This window comes from Bufo bufo, chromosome 9 (assembly GCF_905171765.1).
Source record: "Bufo bufo chromosome 9, aBufBuf1.1, whole genome shotgun sequence".
Classification (NCBI taxonomy): Eukaryota; Metazoa; Chordata; class Amphibia; order Anura; family Bufonidae; genus Bufo; species Bufo bufo.
In genome coordinates, this window is record NC_053397.1 from 42,894,245 (window position 1) to 42,922,023 (window position 27,779).

General features: G+C 44.3%; 1 protein-coding gene and 1 long non-coding RNA gene across 3 annotated transcripts in view; both read right to left on the minus strand.

Annotated features, from left to right (window-relative positions):
- Positions 1 to 27,779, minus strand: part of LOC120978577 — an 875,253-nt gene that overhangs the window by 402,715 nt on the left and 444,759 nt on the right. The window lies entirely within an intron of this gene.
- Positions 19,987 to 26,880, minus strand: LOC120978578. Its single transcript, XR_005774124.1, has 3 exons — positions 26,867 to 26,880; positions 23,083 to 23,085; positions 19,987 to 20,144 (listed from the first exon to the last, which is right to left on the minus strand). It is a non-coding gene; the product is annotated as an uncharacterized LOC120978578 (long non-coding RNA).

The following is a 27,779-nucleotide window of genomic DNA, read 5'->3' on the forward strand; positions in this document are numbered from 1 at the left end:
ATAACATCACTCCCCTCCCTTCACCCCCTCCAACATACAGTCCCATGTAAATAACACTATTTCCCTCCCTCCACCATACAGTCCCATGTAAATAACATCACACCATCTCTCTAGCCCCCTCTAATACACTGTCCCATGTAAATAACATCACCTCCTCCCCAGCCACCTTCAACATACAGTCCCAAGTAAATAATATCACCCCCTCCCCAAAAGCCTCCAGCATGTATTCCCATGTAAACATCACCCCCTCAACATTCAGTCCCATGTAAATAACATAATTCCCCACCACCAGCTACCTTCAACATACAGTCCAACGTAAATAACATTGCCCCTGAACATTCAGTGCCATGTAAATAACATCACTCCCTCCCCAAGCCCCCTATGACATACAGTCCCATGTAAATAACATCACTCCCTCCCACAGCCGCCTCCAACATACAGTCCCATGTAAATAACATACCCCTGCCCCAGCCCCCTCCAACATTCAGTCATATGTAAATAACATAATCCCCTACCACAGCCTCCTTCAACATACAGTCCCATGTAAAAAACATCACCCTGCCCAAGCCCCCTCCAACATACAGTCCTATGTAAATAACATCACTCCCTCCTGCAGCCACTATCAACATACAGTCCCATGTAAATAACATGACCCCCTCCCCAGTCACCTCAAACACACAGTTTCATGTAATTAGCATCCCTCCCTTCAGCGCTAACATACATTCCTAGTTAAATAACCACAACTCCCAGCATTGCTCTGCCTCTCCCTTCACTTACCTCTCCTGATGTAGCAGACATCACCTCAGCTTCTTTCCCTCTTCACTGCCGCCTTCTCCTGCACTGGTGACATGATGGTGACATCATTGCAGGTCCTTCTCAACCACTGACTGTTTTACTGGTCACATGACCTGTGATTTCACCACAGGTCCTTCAGCTCTTCCACCGCATTAGATTCAATTGTATTGCCGTCCTGTGGATGGCAAAACAGTTGTATCTAGCAGGCAGGCAGGGCATTCGGGGCCTAGGACAAAACATCAGGGGCCCAGGCCCCAAATTTTTTAACCTAGCAACGCCCTTGGTTTTTACTGAGATTAAAAATTATACCCTCTGAATTGTAAAACACACGGTGTACAAATAATCACTTGTACTGTCTGGAGATGCCCTGTCCCAGATTTTGGACTACTTTTTCAGGTGTTTTCACTGAGATTTAAAAATCTACCATCTGTATTGTAAAACATGTGCTGTACACTTGTATTGCTATTTTCCAGAAAAACAAAACAAAAAAACATTGAATTGTTTGTAGATGCTCTGTCCCAGATTCTGGACAATCATTTCAGGTCTCTTCATGCTACCCTCTGGATTTTAAAATGCATGCTTTACAGTTTTATTGAACTTATCCCCACCCCCCACATCAACGGTTAAAAAAGTAAAGCTGTATTTCTGTTTAAATATTAAAAAGAAAAATTCTCTTGCAGGTACAGTATTAAGGCAGCAACCCAGCCTCAGCTACTCACTCCCTGGCTGACAGCTTACCCTGCCTTTCCCTATTATGCACAATTATTCATGTTAGCCTTTCTTTTCAATGTCCCTGACAGAATAGAAGCCTGATTGTGACTCTACACTGTCCCTAAGATAATTTCCTGTCAGCCACTGATGTTCTGCTAGGGTACTCCCCTGCTTGCTACAGCACTAATTGGCTCATCCAGGCTGTCTGTCAGCCTGGAGGCCAATCAGGGCAACCCCCCCCCCCCCCTTCCCCACTTCCTCACTTCCTCACTTCCTCTTAGGGTTATGTATGTATCATTCTTCTTCCCTTGTGCTTTTATCCCCGGACATGTGCAGTATAATGGCCTGTGTACTGTTTTACTTCATTCATCCAAAGCAAAGCTGAAATGTTTCAGTCATGTCTGTAGACACATTTTTGGGAATTTGATAACTAGAGTTGAGCGAACCTGCCTTTTGGCAGTTTCAAGTTCGGGTTTAAGTGAATCACCTAATGGATTCCGTTCTCACAGAATCCATCACATAATTCAATGCCGGCATGCCGCATAATACAAGTGTATGGCTGGCTCAGAGGGTTCTGTTCTGCTGGCCATACACTTGTATTATGACGGCATGCAAAACGGAATGCCTCTAAAGGCATTCCATTTGGCATGCCAGCATTGAATTACATTTTGGATTCTGTGAGAATGTAATCTATTATGTAATTCACTTAAAGGGTTTACCAATACCATAAACTGCCCCCCTATGTACCGGGCCCCTCACAGGGAATATACTTACCCCGCTTCCTGCACCGCTCCTGGTCCCCGCACAGTCTCTGCTGCTTCTCCCCATGCGCCAATGAAAACATCTGGTGTTGGGGGGAAAGCAGCCAATGGCGGCATGGACGGGGACGAGCCTCCCTGGCTCGCCTCCCGTCCCCGCCTGCCATTGGCTGCTCCCCCCCTCTCCCTGACACCAAATGTTTTCAGTGGCGCACGGGGAGAAGCAGCAGAGGTGCAGCGACCAGGAGCGGCGCAGGGAGCGGAGTAAATATATTCCCTGTGAGGGGCCCGCACATGGGGAGGGGGCAGTTTATGGTATTGAATGACCCTTTTAAACCTGGAACCTGAACTCAATCCTGCTAAAAGTCAAGTTTCCTCAACTCTATTCATAACGAACCTGGTTTATTAGGAACTGATTCCCTCATACTCTTTCCCAAATGATGTAGGAAAACAGCACAAAATTGAATACACTTATTGATATGAGTTATTACAATTTCCTACTGATATGGTATTCTCTATTATACCCTTATCATCTAATAATCTGCACACTCTTGGTTATCTTTTTTCCTTTGTTAACAATCTGTCTTCTTTCCTTCTCTATAGATTTCAGTCGTAGGTTTTTCACACCAGGAAGCAGAAAACTTTATTATAGGGGTATTTTATTTCAGAGGACATTATATGCATTATTATTACTACTGGGGGCTCTATAGGAGGGACTTATAGATCTGCCGTATTTCTACTAAGAGCACTATGCAACATAGTAACATAGTTTATAAGGCCGAAAAAAGCCCTCTGTCCATCCAGTTCGGCCTGTTATCCTGCAAGTTGATCGAGAGGAAGGCAAATAAAAACTGTGAGGTAGAAGCCAATTTTCCCCGATAAAGGGAAAAAAATTCCTTCCCAACTCCATTCAGGCAATCAGAATAACATCCTGGATCAACGACCCATCTCTAGTAGCTATAGCCTGTAATATTATTACACTCCCGAAATACATCCAGGCCCCTCTTGAACTCTTTTTAGTAAACTCACCATCACCACCTCATCAGACAGAGAGTTCCATAGTCTCACTGCTCTTACCGTAAAGAATCCTTTTCTATGTTTGTGTACAAACCTTCTTTCCCCTAGACGCAGAGGATGTCCCCTCGTCACAATCCTGGGGATAAATAGATGATGGGAGAGATCTCTGTACTGACCTCTGATATATTTATACATAGTTATTAGATCCCCCCCTCAGTGAATAACCCTAATTTTGATAATCTTTCCGGCTACTGTAGTCCCCCCATTCCAATTATTACTTTAGTTGCCCTCCTCTGAACCCTCTCCAACATTGCTATGTCTGCCTTGTTCACAGGAGCTTAGAACTGTACACAGTTCTCCTCTCCATGTGTGGTCTGACCAGTGATTTGTAAAGTGGTAGGACTATGTTGTCATCACGGGCATCTATGCCCCTTTTGATGCAACCCATTATCTTATTGGCCTTGGCAGCAGCTGCCTGACACTGGTTTCTACAGCTTAGTCAGTTTTAAACCTCATCTGCCATTTGTCTGCCCAAGCCTCCCATCTATCCAGATCCCTCTGTAGCAGTATACTGTCCTCTTCTGTGTTAATTACTTTACACAGTTTAGTGTCTTCAAAAATTGATATTTTACTGTGCAAGCCTTCTACAAGATCATTAATAAATATATTAAAGAGAATAGGGCTCAATACAGACCCCTGAGGTACTCCACTAGTGACAGTGAACCAATCTCAAATGCTTTGGAGAAGTCAAGATATACCACATCCATTGATTCGCCGCTGACAAGTCTAGAACTTAACTGCTCATAAAAACTGATTCAATTACTTTGACATGACTGATCCCTCATGAAGCCATGCTGATATGGCGTTATTTGCTTATTTTCATTGAGGTACTCCAAGATAGCATCTCTTAGAAAACCTTCAAACAGTTTACCCACGACAGATGTTAAACTTACCAGCCTATAGTTTCCGGGATCTGTTTTCGGACCCTTTTTGAATATTGGCCACATTTGCTATGCACTAATCCTGTGGAATACTCCCTGTCAGTATAGAGTCCTTAAATATCAGAAATAATGGTCTGGCAATGACATTACTTAATTGTCTTAAGAAACGGGGGTGTATGCCATCTGGTCCTGGTGATTTGTCTATTTTAATCTTTTTAAGACGCCGCTGTACTTCTTCCTGGGTCAGATAGGGCACTTTTAATGGGGAATTTACTTTTACATTCTGCATTTCATCTGACAGTTTATTTTCCTCAGTGAATACAGTGGAGAAAAAATATTTAATAGCTTTACTTTCTCCTCATTGCTCTCTGCAACTCCCATTTCATTACTCTGTAGAGGGCCGACACCTTCAGATTTATACTTTTTACCATTTATATAATTGAAGAACATTTTAGGGTTAGTTTTGCTCTCTTTGGCAATTAATCCCTCGGTCTCTAGTTTGGCTGCTTTTATTTGTTTTTTACATATTCAATTTTTTTCCTTATAATTTTTCAATGCTTCACCGCTACCCTCCTGTTTTAGTGATTTAAATGGTTTCATTTTGTCATTTATTGCTTTCTTTACAGTTCTATTTATCCACATAGTTTTTTTTCTTGTTCCTTAACCTTTTATACCCATAAGGTATGTACCACTCACAATTAGATTTTAGGATGCTTTTAAAAGATCCCATTTTGTGGCTGTATTTTTATTTTTGAAGACTTTGACTCAGTTAGTTAGGCCTATGGCCTCTATTAGTTGGCTAAATTTAGCTTTTTTGAAGTTTGGTATTTATGTTCCTCCCTGAAGAAACACTCTTTTGAATGACAATTGGAAAGTTATTACTTTATGGTCACTATTTCCCAGGTGTCCCCCAACCTGCACATCTGTTGTTCTGTCAGGTCTATTGGTTAATACTAAGTCCAGTATGGCTGTCCCTCTAGTCGGGTCCTGAACCAGTTGGGAAAGTTAATTGTCTTTGGATATTGCCATTAAGAACCTGTTGTCATGGCTTGGTGGTAGTTTGCCGTGACACTTTTGCTGCGCATGATGTTTGCTGGTGGCAACGTGTTGTTTGTTATGCATACATGTGCACTTCCAGTTTAAGGCGGTTTCCCTTCCCATTTCTGGTGTGTATGGGGTTAAGGTGTGTGCAAGGTGGAGCTGGGTGTGACACTTGGCTTTTATTGTTCTGAGTTGTAATCCTGAGGTCAGATTGTCTTCAGTGTCTTGAGGACCTGGTGCTATTCCATCTGCCCAGTCCATGAGGGCCACCTTATGAGACATAAATGTCACATAATGTCTTTTGATGTCACCCGTTTGTGTCTTTTTCAGTTACCCTACCTCACTTGTTGTATGTTTGGTGTGGGTTTATGTTTGGGGTTGTTGTTATTTCTGGTTTGGTTTTTCATGTCTGGCCTGTTTGGTGTTTCAGGTCAGCATGGATGCCAGACATATCCTTTGTATGTCCTAACCTCTAGCTAGGGGGTCCCTGAGTTCCCCGGGGGGGGACTACAAGCGGCTCGGCCTGGTGCCACCATGGTTCATGCTACATGGTGGTCCAGGTTGTTACTACTAGATTCTGTGTTTGGTGTTCGTTCTGGGTCCTGCCTGGTGTGTGTGTTTGGGCATATGCGCGTTTCCAGGATCCAGTGGTAGCGGCGTGGACAGCTCAGGTTCCTGTTGCAGCTGTGTCAGTTAGGTGTCCATGTTGGTCCTGTTGGAAGTGGTGTTTTCTGCCTCTGGACACTTACCTGTGGTGTCGTCCACTGCTGACTGCTTTCTTCCCCTTTGTTGCTAGGCCTGTTGGAGACTCCGGTTCCTCTGTGTCATGGAGGAATCGGTTGTCTCCACCTCCTGGCGCCTTATTGCAGGGACTGTTAGGGTCAGTAGGGTCCAGGTTCGAGAGAAATGCTAGCACAGGCTTCCAGTATCCGTAGTTTCAGGTGCTGCACATCTCGTATCTTCACAGCATAGACGATTGCCTTCAGATGATACGAGATGTGCAGCACCTGAAACTACGGATACTGGAAGCCTGTGCTAGCATTTCTCCTGCGGTGTTGCTATCAGTGTGTGAAGAGTGGGAGAAGAGGGTTGCATTGACAATCCAACACAAGTGGTCAGAAACTTGTAAATAACTCATTGTTTTTCTTGTGAAATTCCCAATAAGTTTGATGTGTCACATGACCCTCTTCCTATTGAAAAAACAAAAGTTGGATTCAAAATGTCCAACTTCAAAATGGCCGCCATGGTCACCACCCATCTTCAAAAGTTTCCCCCCTCACATATTCTAATGTGCCACAAACAGGAAGTTAATATCACCAACCATTCCCATTTTATTAAGGTGTATCCATATAAATGGCCCACCCTGTATAGCTGGGTAGTTGAATTCCCCCATAATAACGACCTCATTATGATCTGCCGCCTTGTCTATCTCGTTTAGTAGCAGATTTTCTGTGGACTCTAGTACATTAGGTGGTTCATAATAAACTCCTATTAGTATTTTTATTATTGTTTTTGCCTCCATGTATTTCTACCCACAGTGACCCCACATGATCATGTCCCTCACTTATATCTTCTCGGACTGTGGGCCTAAGACAGGACTTCACATAAAGACAGACCTCTCCCCCTCTCCGGTTTTGGCGATCCTTTATAAACAGACTGTAACCTTGTACATTAACTGCCCAATCATAGCTATCATCCAGCCATGTCTCAGTTATTCCCACTATGTCTTAGTCCTCTTCACACATCACTAATTCCAGTTCACCAGTTTTCAGTTCATCAGTCAGGCTTTTGGCATTAGTATACATACATTTAAGAGGTTTATGTATATTTTTTACCCTACACCTTTCCTTCCGAACTGTTCTATTCCCTCCATCCATTCCTCCCCCAGTCCCACTACCTTGCCCCCAGTCTCTATCTGCACTATCTTCCCATCCTATAACGTAATTACCCTCCCCCCCAGTCCCTAGTTTAAACACTCCTTCAACCTTCTAGCCATCTTCTCCCCCAACACAGCTGCCCCTTCCCCATTCAGGTGCAGCCCGTCCCTACGATAGAGCCTGTAGCCGATAGAGAAGTTGGCCCAGTTCTCCAGGAACTCAAACCACTCCTTCCTACACCAGTTCTTGAGCCACTTGTTAACCTCCCTAATCTCCTGCTGCCTTTCTTGTGTGGCTCGTGGTACAGGCAGTATTTCGGAAAACACTACCTTTGAAGTCCTTGCCCTAAGCTTGTGACCTAAATCCCTAAAATCATCCGCCTACCTCTAACTTTGGCATTGGTTCCGATATGGACCATGACTGCTGGATCTTCTCCAGCCCCTCTCAGTAATCTGTCAACCCGATCCGTGATGTGTCGAACTTGAGTGCCAGGAAGACAACACACTGTTCGGCGATCACTTTCTCTGTGACAGATCGCCCTATCTGTACCCCTAATAATTAAGTCTCCCACTACCAGCACCTGTCTGGCCTGCCCTGCTCTCCTGGTCCCCTGCTTAATGGAGCTGATATTATCCTGACTGGCAGAGGAAGGGTCCGGCTGCAGCAGTGCTCTCCCTGAACTGACATCCCCCTCTTCTGCCAAACGTGCAAACTGGGGTGTGTCAGATCAGGGCTAGCCTCCCTGACACTCTTCCCTCTACCACGCTTTCTAACTGTTATCCAGCTAGCTACCTCACTTTCCTGAGCCTTCTTGCTGCCAGCCTCCCCCACATATACCCCATAGAGTGCTTGCTCAGTGATCAGTAAACTATTTTCCATATTGTCAACGCTTCTCATTGTTGAAACTTGCCAAGTGAGATACACAATGTGCGATTCCAAACGGGCAATTTGCCCACATTTTGAACAAAGATATGCACCTCAAACGGCTGTTCCAGGACTGCATACATTAGAAAAGACTGCGCTGTCAATAATGGAACACATACTAAATGGGGATTACGCAAGAAAAGAGAAAAAATACAATATAGTCAGGTGATAAGAATCTAACTTACTGTAGTCCCCTCCTAAAGTCCTTGAATCTCAAGTCACGTAATCTAAAGTCACACACTTAGGCTACTTTCACACTCGTGTTTGGTGCGGATCCGTCATGCATCTGCACAGATTGATCCGTTCAGAACATATACGTTTGTATTATTTTTAAAGAGGACCTTTCATCTGTTTAGCCCTAGTCTAATTAGGGACTTACCTTATTGGGCGGCCCCTACTGATGTCATTGCACTTTTTATTTTTTTGTCCGCTGTTGTCCCCCGTTGATTTCGGCGCCTCATAGTCTAATTAGCCGACTTGGTTATACTAGGCGGAGACTGGAGCGGTTCTCTTCTCCCTGGCTGTGAGTGCATCCAATCAGAGTGCACCGCTCATAGCCAGGGAGGAGCTAATTCTTTGTAAAAAAAAGTGTAATGGAATCATTGGGGCCACCCTATAAAGTAAGCCCCTAATTAGACTAGGGTTAAACAGATGAAAGGTCCTCTTTAACATAGCCAAGACGGATCCGTCTTGAACAGCATTGAAAGTCAATGGAGGACAGATCCGTTTTCTGTTGTGCCAGATTGTGTCATAGATAACGGATCCATCCCCATTGACTTACATTGTGTGTCAGAACGGATCCGTTTGGCTCAGTTTCATCAGACGGACACCAAAACGCTGCAAGCAGAGTTTTGGTGTCTACCACCAAAGTGGAATGGAGACTGACCGGAGACAAACTGATGCATTCTGAGCGAATCCTTTTCCATTCAGAATGCATGAGGGCAAAACTGATCCGTTTTGGACCGCTTGTGAGAGCCCTGATTGGATCTCACAAACGAAAAGCCAAAGTGCCAGTGTGAAAGTAGCCTAAATACAAACACACACTTGAAATCAAACACGCTAATGCTCGCAAACTCGTGTTGTTTGTCTGCTTGTATAAGTGCAGCTTTCAAACCAGACTGCTTTTTTTCCTCTAAATTCAAAGGAATGAGATGCCCTCAAGATGGCTATTTAACTTCTCCTAATTAGCTAGCCAGTAGCCACACCCTAATTACTTACCTGTGCAACACCCTGGAGAAGGAAGAGAAAAAAAAAAAAAAAGAAATGTAATTACAGTATACTCTGAGCTGCTATTAAAGAAACCTGGCAGCAAAAGAAAGTCACAGTGTATAAACTCGACTACACTGCTCTGACTTGGTAGAGAGTACAATAAAGTCAGGCACAGCCACTCAGCAACACACACAAATAATTCAGCTCTCACAAATACTCCCTCACATGATCTAAAGTCACACACTTAATACAAATACACACTTGAAATCAATCAAACACACGAACGCTCACAAACTTGCGTTGTTTGTCTGCTTGTATAAGTGCAGCTCTCAAACCAGACAGCTTTTTTCCCCTCTGGATTCAAAAGGGGGGCCTTATTACTACTGAGGGGTCTGTAGATAGCTTTATTACCACTGGAGGAATAATAGGGGGCCTTATTTCTACTTGGGGCTCTGTGAGGGTATTATTAATACTGGAGGGGTCTTCTATGAATGGGGGCACTCTTGGGGAGCATTATCACGGTTGGGGGCACTGTAGGAGGCAGTATTACTAATAGGGGCATTCTTGGGGAGCATTATATTACTGTTGGGGGCACTGTAGGGGGCAGTATTACTAATTAGGGCATTCTATAAGGGAATTACTATTGGTGGGACTATGAGAAGCACTATTACTATGGGAGCGCTCATATTTCTTCAGGATAGTATTTGGGAGTATTGGGGCGCACAGCGAGCAGGAGGATAACACTGTGGGGACTCGAGGTTGGGGGATGTTGATAGAAATGTGAGGAAGCTAAGATGTCTGTGTGTCACCCTCTGCAAAGACAAGGAGGCTGAGAGAAGTTATACAGACCAAATGGAGAAGATCTACATCGGAGAAGACATCACCCGGGAGGCACTGGATGTGAGAGGTATGTGCTGCTGTATAGCAAGTACAGCAAAATGCGGTGTGCACGGGGAGGGTGGGGGATCGGCGACTTAAAGAACTGGGCCATATTCATTAGGGCTTGGCCCCCAGATTTTTTGAGACCCCATCAATGCGCCTAACCTCAACACTCTGTCACTGGGCCACTCTGTGATCTCCTCATGCTGCTGCCACCTCCTCACTCTGTGGTCTCTTTATGCTGCTGCTGTCAGCTCACCACTATGTCACTGGGCCACTCTGTGGTCTCCTCATGCTGATGCCAGCTCACCACTCTGTGATCTCCTCATGCTGCTGCCAGCTCACCAGTATGTCACTTGGCAACTCTGTGGTCTCCTCATGCTGCTGCCACCTCACCACTCTGTGGTCTCCTCATGCTGCTGCCACCTCCCCACTCTGTCAATGGGCCACTCTTTGGCATACTCATGCTGCTGCCACCTCACCACTCTGTGGTCTCTTCATGCTGCTGCCACCTCACCACTCTATGGTCTCCTCAAGCTGCTTCCAGCTCACCACTATGTCAGTGGGCCACAATGTGGTCTCCTCATGCTGCTGCCACCTCACCACTCTGTGGTCTTCTCATGCTTCTGCCACCTCACCACTCTATGGTCTCCTCAAGCTGCTTCCAGCTCACCACTATGTCACTGGGCCACTCTGTGGTCTCCTTATGGTGCAGTCACCTCGTCCTCTGTGGTCTCCTGAACCTGCTGCCACCTCAAAATTCTGTCATTGGGCCACTCTGTGGTCTCCTCATGCTGCTGCCAGCTCACCACTGTGTCACTGGGTCACTCTGTGATGTCATCATGCTACTGCCACCTCACCACTCTGTGGTCTCCTTATGCTGCTGCCACCTCCTCACTCTGTGGTCTCTTTATGCTGCTGCTGTCAGCTCACCACTATGTCACTGGGCCACTCTGTGGTCTCCTCATGCTGATGCCAGCTCACCACTCTGTAATCTCCTCATGCTGCTGCCAGCTCACCAGTATGTCACTTGTCAACTCTGTGGTCTCCTCATGCTGCTGCCACCTCACCACTCTGTGGTCTCCTCATGCTGCTGCCACCTCCCCACTCTGTCAATGGGCCACTCTTTGGCATACTCATGCTGCTGCCACCTCACCACTCTGTGGTCTCTTCATGCTGCTGCCACCTCACCACTCTATGGTCTCCTCAAGCTGCTTCCAGCTCACCACTATGTCAGTGGGCCACTCTGTGGTCTCCTCATGCTGCTGCCACCTCACCACTCTGTGGTCTTCTCATGCTTCTGCCACCTCACCACTCTATGGTCTCCTCAAGCTGCTTCCAGCTCACCACTATGTCACTGGGCCACTCTGTGGTCTCCTTATGGTGCAGTCACCTCGCCCTCTGTGGTCTCCTGAACCTGCTGCCACCTCAAAATTCTGTCATTGGGCCACTCTGTGGTCTCCTCATGCTGCTTCCAGCTCACCACTGTGTCACTAGGTCACTCTGTGGTCTCCTCATGCTGCTGCCACCTCACCACTCTGTGGACTCCTCATGTTGCTGCCACCTCCCCACTCTGTCATTAGGCCACTCTTTGGTATACTCATGCTGCTGCCACCTCAACACTCTGTCACTGGGTCACTCTGTGGTCTCATGCTGCTGCCACCTCACCACTCTGTGGTCTCTTCATGCTGCTTCCAGCTCACCACTATGTCAGTGGGACAATCTGTGGTCTCCTCATGCTGCTGCCACCTCACCACTTTGAGGTCTCCTCATACTGCTGCCAGATCACTACTCTGTCACTGGGCTACTCTGTCACTGGGCCACTCTGTCACTGGGCCACTCTTTGGTCTCCTCATGCTGCTGCCACCTACCCACTCTGTCACTGGGCCACTCTGTGGTCTCCTTATGCTGCTACCGCCTCACCACTCTGTGGTATACTCATACTTCTGCCACCTCACCACTCTATGGTCTCCTCAAGCTGCTTCCAGCTCACCACTATGTCACTGGCCCACTCTGTGGTCTCCATATGCTGCTGCCACCTCACCCTCTGTGGTCTCCTCAAGCTGTTGCCACCTCAAAATTCTGTCATTGGGCCACTCTGTGGTCTCCTCATGCTGCTGCCAGCTCACCACTGTGTCACTGGGTCACTCTGTGATGTCATCATGCTACTGCCACCTCACCACTCTGTGGTCTCCTTATGCTGCTGCCACCTCACCACTCTGTGGTCTCTTCATGCTGCTTCCAGCTCACCACTATGTCAGTGGGACAATCTGTGGTCTCCTCATGCTGCTGCCACCTCACCACTTTGAGGTCTCCTCATACTGCTGCCAGATCACTACTCTGTCACTGGGCTACTCTGTCACTGGACCACTCTGTCACTGGGCCACTCTTTGGTCTCCTCATGCTGCTGCCACCTACCCACTCTGTCACTGGGCCACTCTGTGGTCTCCTTATGCTGCTACCGCCTCACCACTCTGTGGTCTACTCATACTTCTGCCACCTCACCACTCTATGGTCTCCTCAAGCTGCTTCCAGCTCACCACTATGTCACTGGCCCACTCTGTGGTCTCCATATGCTGCTGCCACCTCACCCTCTGGGGTCTCCTCAAGCTGTTGCCACCTCAAAATTCTGTCACTGGGCCACTCTGTGTTCTCCTTATGCTGCTGCCAGCTCACCACTATGTCACTGGGCCACTCTTTGGTCTCCTCCTGCTGCTGCCACCTCACCCTGTGTGGTTACTCATGCTGCTGCCACCTCAACTTTCTGTCATTGGGCCACTCTGTGGTCTCCTCATGCTGCTGCCAGCTTACCACTCTGTGGTCTCCTCATGCTGCTGCCAGCTCACCACTGTGTTACTGGGCCACTCTGTGCTCTCCTCATGCTGCTGCCATCTCCCCTTCTCTGTCACTAAGCCACTTTTTTGTCTCCTTATGCTGCTGCCAGCTCAGGAAATAGCTGTTTTTTTAACGAGATTCGCCACAAATAAATTCGGATCTAATCTGCTTGGAAAATTTGGCGAAGCGACCAAATTAAATTTTTGAGAAATTTGCTCATCTCTAGTAAGATGCAAAATAACCGTGGAGCCCCAGTTATGGGTCTTCAACACAGTAAAAGCCAGATATCCCTCAAAGGAAGGGGTGTCCCTATTATAGAGAATGCCAGATCCACAATAGTAAGGGGATCCCAAGTCAGGATCCAGCTCTTTTACAAGCCTTAGGTATGTGACAGGGGAAGACCTAAGCCAGTTATTCATCCAGAGACAGCTGTTTCAGGGTGTTGCCCCTCATCAGTGTGGAATAGGATTCTGGCTAACCGGGAGCAATGCCTTAGAGACTACTCAAACAAAACAATAGCTGATCTTTGGGAGACCAGCTACAAAAACACTGTGGAGCCTTATTTAAGAGTCTGAACACAGGAATCCCAAGTGCAAAGCTCCCTGGGAGCTCCAGTTATGCCTCTTTAACACAGTGAAAGCCAGTTATCCCCTGTGTGATTAGGACAGTGGACATTTTATTTAATCTAATGATTTCTCCCCAGACCAAAAGAACCATTATAAATAATGAAAGATATTTGAGAATATATTTATAAAAAAGTGATATTTAAGTATTTAGAGACCAGTCCTATATAGAGACTTACTGGAAGTACTACAGGATATGGAGACTTAAAGGCAATGCTCCATGGGAAAGGAATATGCAAAGCGGTGTCTCCCAAGGAAGATAACCATTAAGTCAGATTTTGACTCCTAGGGAGCCACTTTTACAAGGTGGCGCTAGCGAGATGGTTATTTTCCTTTGGAGATACCTCTTTGTATAATGGTTAAATTATAATAATAATGCCAAGAAAGTAGTAACATGCACTCCTAATTTAAAAAACTTTTGTGCCCACCACATATCATGTATCCTGAAATAATCACAATGTGTTCATCACAGTGTACTGTAGTTACTGTGGCAATTACCACAACCATGTGCCCCTATAGTAACTGGGCCATACAAAAAATATAGTGAAGAGCTGTTCCATGTAAAATTCCCTCAAAAGACAAGGTGGCACTACCTTCATCTGGAGAAGAAAAAGTTCACTCTCCAAAGACGTCAATGCTTCCTTACTGAAGAAAATAACATTAAAGCCTCATGCACACGAACATATGCTGGCCGGGCCTGTGCTGCGGACTGCAAATTGCGGTCCACAATGCATGGCCACCGTCTGCGAAAGCACACACATTCAATTGAATTGGGTCCGCGATCCGCATCCGACAGTCCGCACTGCAAAAAAGTAGTGCATGCACTACTTTTTTGCGATGCGGAGGCACGGATAGTAAACCCACGGAAGCACTCAGTAATCCCTACCTGCGTCCTGCAATGCACTGTATCTCCCAGACTGCAGACCCATTCAACAGCTGTGTGCCTAATGCTTATGAAAATGTGTAAAAGTCTGGGTCTCACTCCCCTTTTCTAAAATTCACATCCCCTCCTATCCCTTGGATGAACTTGATGGACCTATGTGTTTTTTAAACTGTATTGACTATATAACTATGTCATTTATGTACTGCTTATCAGGTTTGAGTGTGTCTTATTACTATGATTGTCTCACTTTTTGCTTGAAGTGATGTGGAGTTTAAACTACTGAATCCAAAACATTTCCAAATTGTATCATACAATATGAGTAAATTTAGCTGAAACTCTCTCTATATATTAATAATTTATGTACGAGAAGTTTATCCTGAGATGCAGACTGTTCTGCATCAATGACAAGACATTCATGGGGCAGAAGATGCATTTGCACCAGATCCAAAAAGTTTTGCCTCTAGCAAAGAAAAACAAAGAATCAGTTTAACAGTAAACCTTGATGTACTGCCAGACTACTCGTTTGTTTAAGATCATCATTTTATTGTATTTATTTTATAATATATACATACTGCATGAGGCAAGCTTTCAATGCTGCCATCGTCTTAAGACTACAATGGGCCCATTTAGCACACTTTGCACCTCGTCCTTCCGATACGTTAAATATTATTTGGTCAGCGTTCATGTAACAATATTATTACTACATTTATTCATATTTTATGTCAGATATACACATGTATATTTGGATTTTTGTCTTCTCTGAATTGCTCCATTGTTTACGAGGTTGGCTGGTTTCCTATATTAAATTCAGACCCCAGACCCTACAGTTACCTCTCCCTTTAAAATAGTAAAATACCTTTGTAATAGATTAAGAAAGATGATTATTTGGCAAAATCTTGCACCTTTTTCTTTTATAACTTGAGGTACAATTCGCTTTTGGTTAGGGCTGCACAACAAGGAAAGCTCACTGAAAAATGATTTGGCTGATTGACGCTGCAGAGGCAGAAAGCAGGTCACTGAAAGTAACAGGGTTAAAAAGTAACTTTTAGTTAAATATCCTAAATATCCCGTTATGAAGTGTACAAGAGACAGATCATTCAGTCACCAAAAATAATAAGGACATGTTCCCTTGATTACAGGTAGTGTGTGGACAGCCAATGAAAAGCTATTGAGATAAACAATCACTTAATGAAGCTCAATTGGTCCACTCAAAACCCTGAATAAATCAAAATAATGTAATGTATCTTATCAGATGTAAAACCTGCAGTCTGTGGGCTGCACAGCGGGACCGCTGAAAATCTAAATCTGTAGACACTTATCGGATGGTACCAACTTGGAAAATGAGAACCAAAAAAACATTAAAACATATATCTTTGTGACATTATGGTGGAAGTGACATGATGGAGGCAGCAGCAGAAGCCATATGGTACATGTTGACAGGTCAACAGCACTAGTGGCATGATGGTGGCAGCAGCTGTATGGAAAATGATGGCAGGCAGGCAACATGATGGTAAGCAGGAAGGCAAGCAAGCAGACTGCAATGACAGATCTATTCATCGGCCTCAGCTGGAGGAGTGAGAAAATCTTCCCAAATCCAGTCTTGTTCATTTTGACAAAAGTGATGTTCTGGACACTTGGAGGAGGACAACTTGGTCCATTTGGGTGTCACCAGGCCCCTGCGGTGCTGAAAACCCTCTTTGAGATGATACTGGAGGCTGGGCAGGAAAGAAGACAGGGCATACTGGGCCAGTTCAGGACACTGTTCTAATCTGCCTTCCCAGAAGTCCATGGGGTCAGGGAACAGATTATGCGCTGAAGACAGGCCAGAGTGTAGGTAGGCCTGAACCTGGGCATTGAGGCGGGAGGTCTCTGCTTGCTGATTTGCCTCAGTCTGATGTGGCACATGAATAAACTGCTCCATTAGGTTGAGGAGACTGAACCGGCTGCTGTGTTGCGACTGCAGCTTCTGCTAGTTGTGGGGGTGGATAACTCTAGGGAGGGGCACAGTGGGGCCTCTATTGCAGACACGCCATCTGCTTGCCAAAAGCTGCCAAAAGCTGCAGCAAGCTGCGTACACAGTATTTCCTGGTAATAATGTAATTTGGTCTCCCTTTCGGAAAGAAGAAAACATTCTTCTGTTTTGCTTTGACAGTGAGGGTCTAAAAGCATGGCTATCCAGTAATCATTAGACTACTTGATGTCAATGCTGCACCTGTCACTACATAAGCAAGTGGGCATAGAGGTCACCATTAAAATACTCAGCTGCTGCTAGTCAAGGAGAGCGTTCCTTGCCATATAAGAATGGCTAAAATCATTGGACAGTCTCCTGGACATTGGCAGCACCTTGCGCAAGCCATTGTACTTTTAAAAAAAGCATTACACAAATGAGTTGATAACATGCGTCATGCCGGGAGCATGTGTTATGTGGCCAAGATTCAGCACAGCCACTATGTTTTGGCCATTGTTGCTGATCACCTTGTCCAGTTGGATTTGGCAGGCTGACAGCCAGAGGAATGTGATAGGAAGGAGGGGGAGTGGGAGTGACAATGTGCCCTGTTGCTGTTGGCTGGGCATGTCCATGGAGGAGGCAAATATGTGCACCCCCAGGAAGAAGCTGGGCGAAACGTACATCGGGGTGGCTGTTCACCCTGTGGGTCACTTGGTCTGTATCCACTACAATTGTGCATCTGTTTGTATATCCTTTTCTTGTGATGCTGCTCCAATTGCACTTTATATAATGTTCTTATGGATATGCATTGTCGGTGTGTGATCGCCGTGCACATGTGGCGTTCTAACTTGATGACTGTTAACTTTATGCAGACTATTCTTGCAACTTTTGGTACATAGAGTTGCAAGAAAAAGTATGTGAACCCTTTGGAATTTTATGGATTTCTGTACAAATAGGTCATAAAATGTGATGTGATCTTCATCTAAGTCACAACAATAGACAATCACAGTCTGCTTAAACTAATAACACACAAAGAATTAAATGTTACCATGTTTTTATTGAACACACCATGTAAACATTCACAGTGCAGGTGGAAAAAGTATGTGAACCCCTAGACTAATGACATCTATAAGAGCTAATTGGAGTGAGGTGTCAGCCAACTGGAGTCTAATCAATGAGATGAGATTGGAGGTGTTGGTTACAGCTGCCCTGCCCTATAAAAAAACACACCAGTTCTGGGTTTGCTTTTCACAAGAAGCATTGCCTGATGTGAAGGATGCCTCACACAAAACAGCTCTCAGAAGACCTACGAATAAGAATTGTTGACTTGCATAAAGCGGGAAAGGGTTATAAAAGTATCTCCAAAAGCCTTGTTGTTCCTCAGTCCACACCGTAAGACAAATTGTCTATAAATGGAGAAAGTTCAGCACTGCTGCTACTCTCCTTAGGAGTGGCTGTCCTGTAAAGATGACTGCAAGAGCACAGAGCATACTGCTCAATGAGGTGAAGAAGAATCCTAGAGTGTCAGATAAAGACTTACAAAAGTCTCTGGCATATGTTAACATCGCTGTTAGCGAATCTACGATACGTAAAACACTAAACAAGAATTGATTTCATTGGATGATACCACAGAGGAAGCCACTGCTGTCCAAAAAAAACATTGCTGCACATTTACAGTTTGCACAAGAGCACCTGGATGTTCCACAGCAGTACTGGCAAAATATTCTGTGGACAGATGAAACCAAAGTTGAGTTGTTTGGAAGAAACACACAACACTATGTGTGGAGAAAAAGAGGCACAGCACACGAACATCAAAACCCCATCCCAACTGTGAAGTATGGTGGTGGGGGCATCATGGTTTGGGGCTGCTTTGCTGCGTCAGGGCCTGGACAAATTGCTGTCATCAAAGGAAAAATGAATTCCCAAGTTTATCAAGACATTTTGCAGGATAACTTAAAGAGGACCTTTCACCTGGAAAAACATTGCGAACTAAGTATCATTACATATACAGCGGCGCCCAGGGATCTCACTTCACTTACTATTATCCCTGGGCACCTCTCCGTTCGGCCGCGATGTCCTTCGGTATCTTCGCTCACTTGGTTATAGTAGGCAGAGTCTTATGGAGACTTGGTTATAGTAGGCGGAGTCTGCCCTTGTTCTGCTGAGCGTCTCCTCCTCCTAGGCTGTAGCGCTGGCCAATCGCAGCGCAGAGCTCACAGACTAGGAGGTTTTTTTCTCCCAGGCTGTGAGCTCTGCGCTGCGATTGGCCAGTGCTACAGCCTAGGAGGAGGAGACGCCCAGCAGAACAAAGGCAGTCTCCGCCTACTATAACCAAGTGAGCGAAGATACCGGAGGGCACAGCGGCCGAACGGAGCGGCGCCCAGGGATAATAGTAAGTGCAGTGAGATCCCTGGGCGCCGCTGTATATGTAATGATACTTAGTTCGCAATGTTTTTCCAAGTGAAAGGTCCTCTTTAAGGCCATCTGTCCACCAGCTGAAGCTCAACAGAAGATGGGTGTTGCAACAGGACAATGACCCAAAGCATAGAAGTAAATCACAGTCTGCTTGTGACTTAGATGAAGATCAGATCACATTTTATGACCAATTTGTGCAGAAATCCATATCATTCCAAAGAATTCACATACTTTTTCTTGCAACTGTATACACTTTACTGTTATTAGTGCTGCTACTGTCATTAGGTATTAGAACAAACTGCGGGTACTGTGCAATATTTTCACCCCTATTATAGCTTCTATATTAGGGATTGTGGAATATATACTGACCTGGTTCCCCAGGAAGTGTTTTTGTCTGATTTGAGTCCAAACTGCATTTTTTGGGTCTTAATTGTGATTTATTTATTTTTTTAACCATGATTTAATAATGAATAAAGGATGAATTTGGATTATTGGTGTGGTTTCATATTGTTGGTGCTTGTTTCCCTCAAAATACACAAACACTTGAACTGCCTGGAGATACCCTGTTTGACCTACTTTTTACAGTGTTTTCACTTAGTGATTCAAAACCCTACCCTCTGTATTATAATACACGTGTTGCACACTTATATTGCTATTTTTACAAAATAAAAGTTTGGAGATTCCATGTCACAGATTTCTGCCTACTATTTACAATGTTTTCACTCAGAGATTTCAAGTGCTACCCTCTGTACAGTAAAACAATTGTTGTGTATTATTTCTTAAAAAAAAAAAAACATAACACACTTGTATTGCTATTTTTGGTATGGAAACGCCCGGTCACAGATTTCACTATTTACAGTGTTTTCATTTGAAGATTTAAAACACTATTCTGTCTATTGTAAAACTTGTTTTATACACTTGTATTGATATTTTTGCAAAAAAACAAAAATAAAACACTGGAACTGTGTAGATGTCCTGTCCCAGATTTTTGGCTAATATTTACAATGTTTCACTATGATTTGGGGGGTACTATCTCTTCTTGGGGAGAGAATGCTTTATGGAGAGATAGTACCCCCCAATTTCTGACTTAGGCCTCTCACCCAGTTAAGCCAGTACTCTTTGCTCTGCACTGATGAGGGGCAATCACCCCGAAACAGCTGTCTATAGATGAAATGCTGGCTTATTTAATATCTGAGTCATGAGTCAAAGCCTATTTAAAGGGTGGAACACTTAATTATATGATAGCTGCCTTACATCTGGTGGCATCAGAGGCAGAGCTTGTTAAAAGCTCATTTGCATCAATTTCGACACTATGATTTAAAACTCTTCCCTCTAGATTGAAAAAGACACGTTGCACACTATTTTTGTCAAACAAAAAAAACTCTTGAACTGTCTGGAGATGCTGTGTCCTAGATTTATGACTACTATTTCATGTTCGCTTAGAGTTAAAACGCTACCCTCTGCCTTGTAAAACATGCATTGTGCACATGTATTTCTATTTTCCCAAAACTGAGAAATCCTTTAACTGTGTGGAGATTTTGGACTATAATTTAGTGTTTTCACCAGGGGTCGTTGCTAGAGTCTCAAAAGATCTGGGGCCCAAGCCCCAATGTATATGGCCCAGTTCTCTAAGTCGTCCCCCCTCCCCCACATACCGCATTTTGCTGTACTTGCTATACAGCAGCACATACCTCTCACATCCAGAGCCTCCCAGGTGACGTCTCCTCGGATGTAGATCTACTCTGTCATCATCTTCTCCATTCGGTCCGTACAACTTCTCTCAGCCGCCTTGTCTCTGCAGAGTGTGACACACAGACATCTTAGCTTCCTCACATTTCTATCATCATCCCCCAACCTGGAGTCCCAACAGTGTTATCATGCTGCTCGCTGTGCCCCCCAAAACCCCCAGATACTATCCTGAAGAAAAATTTGTGCCATTATAGTAATACTGCCCCCTACAGTGCCCCCAACCATGATAATGCTCCCCAAGAGTGCCCCCATTAGTAGAAGAGCCCTCTAGTATTAATGATACCCTCACAGAGTCGCCAGTACAAATAAGGCCCCCTATTGTTCCCCCAGTGGTAATAAAGCTCTCTACAGACCCCTCAGTAGTAATACATCCCCCATAGTGCTCTTAGTAGAAATAATGCAGATCTATAAGTCCCTTATATAGAGCCCCCAGTAGTAATAGGAACGCCTATAATGTCCCCTGGATTTGCAGTGCCCCCTGTTGTTATATTCCCGCCTCCACTATACAGTCCCATATAAATAACATCACACCATCTCTCCTGCCCCCTCCAAAATACAGTTCTATGTAAATAACATCACTCGCCTCCCTTCACCCCCTCCAACATACAGTCCCATGTAAATAACACTATTTCCCTCCCTCCACCATACAGTCCCATGTAAATAACATCACACCATCTCTCTAGCCCCCTCTAATACACTGTCCAATGTAAATAACATCACCTCCTCCCCAGCCACCTTCAACATACAGTCCCAAGTAAATAATATCACCCCCTCCCCAAAAGCCTCCAGCATGTATTCCCATGTAAACATCACCCCCTCAACATTCAGTCCCATGTAAATAACATAATTCCCCACCACCAGCTACCTTCAACATACAGTCCCACGTAAATAACATTGCCCCTGAACATTCAGTGCCATGTAAATAACATCACTCCCTCCCCAAGCCCCCTATGACATACAGTCCCATGTAAATAACATCACTCCCTCCCACAGCCGCCTCCAACATACAGTCCCATGTAAATAACATACGCCTGCCCCAGCCCCCTCCAACATTCAGTCATATGTAAATAACATAATCCCCTACCACAGCCTCCTTCAACATACAGTCCCAAGTAAATAACATCACCCTGCCCCAGCCCCCTCCAACATACAGTCCTATATAAATAACATCACTCCCTCCTACAGCCACTATCAACATACAGTCCCATGTAAATAACATGACCCCCTCCCCAGCCACCTCAAACACACAGTTCCATGTAATTAGCATCCCTCCCTTCAGCCCTAACATACAGTCCTAGTTAAATAACCACAACTCCCAGCATTGCTCTGCCTCTCCCTTCACTTACCTCTCCTGATGTAGCAGACATCACCTCAGCTTCTTTCCCTCTTCACTGCTGCCCTCTCCTGCACTGGTGACATGATGGTGACATCATCGCAGGTCCTTCTCAACCACTGACTGTTTTACTGGTCACATGACCTGTGATGTCACCACAGGTCCTTCAGCTCTTCCACTGCATTAGATTCAATTGTATTGCCGTCCTGTGGATGGCAAAACAGTTGTATCTAGCAGGCAGGCAGGGCATTCGGGGCCTGGGACAAAAAATCAGGGGCCCAGGCCCCGAATGTTTTAACCTAGCAACGGCCTTGGTTTTCACTGAGATTAAAAATTATACCCTCTGAATTGTAAAATACACGGTGTACAAATATCTTGCTATTTTTTTTTGCAAAACAAAAAACACTTGTACTGTCTGGAGATGCCCTGTGCCAGATTTTGGACTTCAAATTTTAGGTGTTTTCACTGAAATTTAAAAATCTACCATTTGTATTGTAAAACACGTGTTGTACACTTGTATTGCTATTTTCCAGAAAAAAACAACAAAAAACATTGAATTGTTTGTAGATGCTCTGTCCCAGATTCTGGACTATCATTTCAGGTCTCTTCACGCTACCCTCTGGATTTTAAAACACATGCTTTACAGTTTTATTGAGCTTATCCCCACCCCCCACATCAATGGTTAAAATAGTAAAGCTGTATTTCTGTTTAACCACCTCAGCCCCCAGTGCTTAAACACCCTGAAAGACCAGGCCACTTTTTACACTTCTGACCTACACTACTTTCACCGTTTATTGCTCGGTCATGCAACTTACCACCCAAATGAATTTTACCTCCTTTTCTTCTCACTAATAGAGCTTTCATTTGGTGGTATTTCATTGCTGCTGACATTTTTACTTTTTTTGTTATTAATCGAAATTTAACGATTTTTTTGCAAAAAAATGACATTTTTCACTTTCAGTTGTAAAATTTTGCAAAAAAAAACGACATCCATATATAAATTTTGCTCTAAATTTATTGTTCTACATGTCTTTGATTAAAAAAAAATGTTTGGGTAAAAAAAAAAATGGTTTGGGTAAAAGTTATAGCGTTTACAAACTATGGTACAAAAATGTGAATTTCCGCTTTTTGAAGCAGCTCTGACTTTCTGAGCACCTGTCATGTTTCCTGAGGTTCTACAATGGCCAGACAGTACAAACACCCCACAAATGACCCCATTTCGGAAAATACACACCCTAAGGTATTCGCTGATGGGCATAGTGAGTTCATAGAACTTTTTATTTTTTGTCACAAGTTAGCGGAAAATGATGATTTTTTTCTTTTTTTTTTTTTTTCTTACAAAGTCTCATATTCCACTAACTTGTGACAAAAAATAAAAACTTCCATGAACTCACTATGCCCATCACGAAATACCTTGGGGTCTCTTCTTTCCAAAATGGGGTCACTTGTGGGGTAGTTATACTGCCCTGGCATTCTAGGGGCCCAAATGTGTGGTAAGGAGTTTGAAATCAAATTCTGTAAAAAATGACGAGTGAAATCCGAAAGGTGCTCTTTGGAATGTGGGCCCCTTTGCCCACCTAGGCTGCAAAAAAGTGTCACACATCTGGTATCTCCGTATTCAGTAGAAGTTGGGGAATGTGTTTTGGGGTGTCTTTTTACATATACCCATGCTGGGTGAGATAAATATCTTGGTCAAATGTCAAACTTTGTATAAAAAAATGGGAAAAGTTGTCTTTTGCCAAGATATTTCTCTCACCCAGCATGGGTATATGTAAAAAGACACCCCAAAACACATTCCCCACCTTCTCCTGAGTACGGAGATACCAGATGTGTGACACTTTTTTGCAGCCTAGATGGGCAAAGGGGCCCACATTCCAAAGAGCACCTTTCGAATTTCACTCGTCATTTTTTACAGAATTTGATTTCAAACTCCTTACCACACATTTGGGCCCCTAGAATGCCAGGGCAGTATAACTACCCCACAAGTGACCCCATTTTGGAAAGAAGAGACCCCAGGGTATTCGCTGATGGGCATAGTGAGTTCATGGAAGTTTTTATTTTTTGTCACAAGTTAGTGGAATATGAGACTTTGTATGAAAAAGAAAAAAAAAAAAAAAAATCATCATTTTCCACTAACTTGTGACAAAAAATAAAAAATTCTAGGAACTCGCCATGCCCCTCACGGAATACCTTGGGGTGTCTTCTTTCCAAAATGGGGTCACTTGTGGGGTAGTTATACTGCCCTGGCATTTTCCAGGGGCCCTAATGTGTGGTAAGTAGGTAAATGACCAGTGAAATCCGAAAGGTGCTCTTTGGAATGTGGGCCCCTTTGCCCACCTAGGCTGCAAAAAAGTGTCACACATCTGGTATCGCCGTATTCAGGAGACGTTGGGGAATGTGTTTTGGGGTGTCTTTTTACATATACCCATGCTGGGTGAGATAAATATCTTGGTCAAATGCCAACTTTGTATAAAAAAATGGGAAAAGTTGTCTTTTGCCAAGATATTTCTCTCACCCAGCATGGGTATATGTAAAATGACACCCCAAAACACATTCTCCACCTTCTCCTGAGTACGGAGATACCAGATGTGTGACACTTTTTTGCAGCCTAGGTGGGCAAAGGGGCCCATATTCCAAAGAGCACCTTTCGGATTTCACTCGTCATTTTTTACAGAATTTGATTTCAAACTCCTTACCACACATTTGGGCCCCTAGAATGCCAGGGCAGTATAACTACCCCACAAGTGACCCCATTTTGGAAAGAAGAGACCCCAGCGTATTCGCTGATGGGCATAGTGAGTTCATGGAAGTTTTTATTTTTTGTCACAAGTTAGTGGAATATGAGACTTTGTATGAAAAAAAAAAATAAAAAAAATAATCATCATTTTCCACTAACTTGTGACAAAAAATAAAAAATTCTAGGAACTCGCCATGCCCCTCACGGAATACCTTGGGGTGTCTTCTTTCCAAAATGGGGTCACTTGTGGGGTAGTTATACTGCCCTGGCATTTTCCAGGGGCCCTAATGTGTGGTAAGTAGGTAAATGACCAGTGAAATCCGAAAGGTGCTCTTTGGAATGTGGGCCCCTTTGCCCACCTAGGCTGCAAAAAAGTGTCACACATCTGGTATCGCCGTTTTCAGGAGACGTTGGGGAATGTGTTTTGGGGTGTCTTTTTACATATACCCATGCTGGGTGAGATAAATATCTTGGTCAAATGCCAACTTTGTATAAAAAAATGGGAAAAGTTGTCTTTTGCCAAGATATTTCTCTCACCCAGCATGGGTATATGTAAAATGACACCCCAAAACACATTCTCCACCTTCTCCTGAGTACGGAGATACCAGATGTGTGACACTTTTTTGCAGCCTAGGTGGGCAAAGGGGCCCATATTCCAAAGAGCACCTTTCGGATTTCACTCGTCATTTTTTACAGAATTTGATTTCAAACTCCTTACCACACATTTGGGCCCCTAGAATGCCAGGGCAGTATAACTACCCCACAAGTGACCCCATTTTGGAAAGAAGAGACCCCAGGGTATTCGCTGATGGGCATAGTGAGTTCATGGAAGTTTTTATTTTTTGTCACAAGTTAGTGGAATATGAGACTTTGTATGAAAAAGAAAAAAAAAAAAAAAAATCATCATTTTCCACTAACTTGTGACAAAAAATAAAAAATTCTAGGAACTCGCCATGCCCCTCACGGAATACCTTGGGGTGTCTTCTTTCCAAAATGGGGTCACTTGTGGGGTAGTTATACTGCCCTGGCATTTTCCAGGGGCCCTAATGTGTGGTAAGTAGGTAAATGACCAGTGAAATCCGAAAGGTGCTCTTTGGAATGTGGGCCCCTTTGCCCACCTAGGCTGCAAAAAAGTGTCACACATCTGGTATCGCCGTATTCAGGAGACGTTGGGGAATGTGTTTTGGGGTGTCTTTTTACATATACCCATGCTGGGTGAGATAAATATCTTGGTCAAATGCCAACTTTGTATAAAAAAATGGGAAAAGTTGTCTTTTGCCAAGATATTTCTCTCACCCAGCATGGGTATATGTAAAATGACACCCCAAAACACATTCTCCACCTTCTCCTGAGTACGGAGATACCAGATGTGTGACACTTTTTTGCAGCCTAGGTGGGCAAAGGGGCCCATATTCCAAAGAGCACCTTTCGGATTTCACTCGTCATTTTTTACAGAATTTGATTTCAAACTCCTTACCACACATTTGGGCCCCTAGAATGCCAGGGCAGTATAACTACCCCACAAGTGACCCCATTTTGGAAAGAAGAGACCCCAGGGTATTCGCTGATGGGCATAGTGAGTTCATGGAAGTTTTTATTTTTTGTCACAAGTTAGTGGAATATGAGACTTTGTATGAAAAAAAAAAAAAAAAAAAATCATTTTCCACTAACTTGTGACAAAAAATAAAAAATTCTAGGAACTCGCCATGCCCCTCACGGAATACCTTGGGGTGTCTTCTTTCCAAAATGGGGTCACTTGTGGGGTAGTTATACTGCCCTGGCATTTTCCAGGGGCCCTAATGTGTGGTAAGTAGGTAAATGACCAGTGAAATCCGAAAGGTGCTCTTTGGAATGTGGGCCCCTTTGCCCACCTAGGCTGCAAAAAAGTGTCACACATCTGGTATCGCCGTATTCAGGAGACGTTGGGGAATGTGTTTTGGGGTGTCTTTTTACATATACCCATGCTGGGTGAGAGAAATATCTTGGCAAAAGACAACTTTTTCCATTTTTTTATACAAAGTTGGCATTTGACCAAGATATTTATCTCACCCAGCATGGGTATATGTAAAATGACACCCCAAAACACATTCCCCAACTTCTCCTGAGTACGGCGATACCAGATGTGTGACACTTTTTTGCAGCCTAGATGCGCAAAGGGGCCCAAATTCCTTTTAGGAGGGCATTTTTAGACATTTGGATACCAGACTTCTTCTCACGCTTTGGGGCCCCTAGAATGCCAGGGCAGTATAAATACCCCACATGTGACCCCATTTTGGAAAGAAGACACCCCAAGGTATTCAATGAGGGGCATGGCGAGTTCATAGAAATTTTTTTTTTTTGGCACAAGTTAGCGGAAATTGATATTTTTTATTTTTTTCTCACAAAGTCTCCCGTTCCGCTAACTTGGGACAAAAATTTCAATCTTTCATGGACTCAATATGCCCCTCACGGAATACCTGGGGGTGTCTTCTTTCCGAAATGGGGTCACATGTGGGGTATTTATACTGCCCTGGCATTCTAGGGGCCCTAAAGCGTGAGAAGAAGTCTGGAATATAAATGTCTAAAAAATTTTACGCATTTGGATTCCGTGAGGGGTATGGTGAGTTCATGTGAGATTTTATTTTTTGTCACAAGTTAGTGGAATATGTGACTTTGTAAGAAAAAAAAAAAAATTCCGCTAACTTGGGCCAAAAAAAAGACTGAATGCAGCCTTACAGAGGGGGGGGGGGGGATCAATGACAGGGGGGTGATCAATGACAAGGGGGGTGATCAATGACAGGGGGGTGATCAGGGAGTCTATATGGTGTGATCACCCAACTGTCATTGATCACCCCCCTGTAAGGCTGCATTCAGACGTCCGTATGATTTTTACGGATCCGATCAGTCTATCAGTGGATCCGTAAAAATCATGCGGACATCTGAATGGAGCTTTACAGGGGGGTGATCAATGACAGAGGGGTAATCAATGACAGGGGGGTGATCAGGGAGTCTATATGGGGTGATCACCACAGTCATTGATCACTCCCCTGTAAGGCTGCATTCAGACGTCCGTATGATTTTTATGGATCCGATCAGTCTATCAGTGGATCCGTAAAAATCATGCG